Source organism: Protobothrops mucrosquamatus, unplaced genomic scaffold, assembly GCF_001527695.2.
Source record: "Protobothrops mucrosquamatus isolate PMUCROS unplaced genomic scaffold, P.Mucros_1.0 scaffold526, whole genome shotgun sequence".
NCBI classification, from domain to species: Eukaryota; Metazoa; Chordata; class Lepidosauria; order Squamata; family Viperidae; genus Protobothrops; species Protobothrops mucrosquamatus.
In genome coordinates this window covers 992,720-993,910 of record NW_015386834.1, presented here as the reverse complement: position 1 = coordinate 993,910, position 1,191 = coordinate 992,720, and positions in this window count along the sequence as shown.

Below are 1,191 nucleotides of genomic sequence, written 5' to 3'. Positions count from 1 at the left end.
ATGCATTCTGGGAATCAGAATCTGCTGCCAACAACGGTTGTGGGGAACGACACGGGCACTCAACACCCAAGTTCCACAGGAGATTCAGGTAGCAATTCATGGGGACGGGGGCACACAGACACCCCCACACACACTCCAGCCTGGGAGTCCCACCGGAGGTATACTAACTATCCACACCTCACAAACAATACTCCAGACATGGAGAATAACTGGGAGCATAGTCACAACTCACAACATGCAAGAGAGCAGGCAAAACAGAGGGGGAACACGTCCTTTGCTGAAATGGCTCATAGAAGGATGTCCCCATGCATAAGGGCTAACAGGGAGGCATCCCTAGACCCTAACACTACAGGAAGGAGCCAGGAAAACCACACTCCGTCAGGAAACACGGAGATGAGTTCAGAGGGGTTGGAAAACTCCATAGGTGGTAGGTCAACCAGGTATAGCGATCAACAGAGTTCTGACTTCTCAAGCTTAGGAGACGGGCAGGAAAGTCAAACAGAAGTCACAAGACAACCACAGGGCAATTCACCTAGTGTGGGAAGCAACGGGGGAAACACTACAAGTTCCCCAGGTCCGAGAAGGTCGCTCAGGGTCAAAGGCCCTCCCAAATACCTTGCAGATTACGTAAGGTGAGCATGTAAATTGCAATAACTGAACTAGAGGTCCTGGCTGGTTGACTCTACGGAAACGATGTTGGGGCCATCGGGTCTCTGTACGACGGAACAGCCCCACACCTTACACCCACATTGTGACATTAATACAACAGTTAATTACATAAACCATTATTATAATGGCGTCCATGTGGGCGCAGTATTATTTCATCTAGGGGGGAGGGGTGTTGTGTCCTGAGCCTGCAAAAGCAGGCTCGAGACGTTGCAAGAGTCCCGGGCATTTGCAAAAGCTGCCCGGGACCAGACTGAGTGGCGCCGGCCTTGCGCGCATGCGCAAGGCGGGAAAAGACCGCCTTGTGATTGGTTGGATTTGCCCGCGGATCAGAAGGTATAAATAGAGGCCTGCGTGCCTCTGCTCGGGTTGTTCGTAGATTGGAAGCAGAGAATAAAGACTTGTTAGAAATGCTTCGTCTCAAGCGCCATTATTCTCCGGACTTAACATGTGTACTAAAATTTTATAGGGCGAAAAACCCCACTGAATAACAATAACAGTTGGAAGGGACCTTGGAGGTCTTCT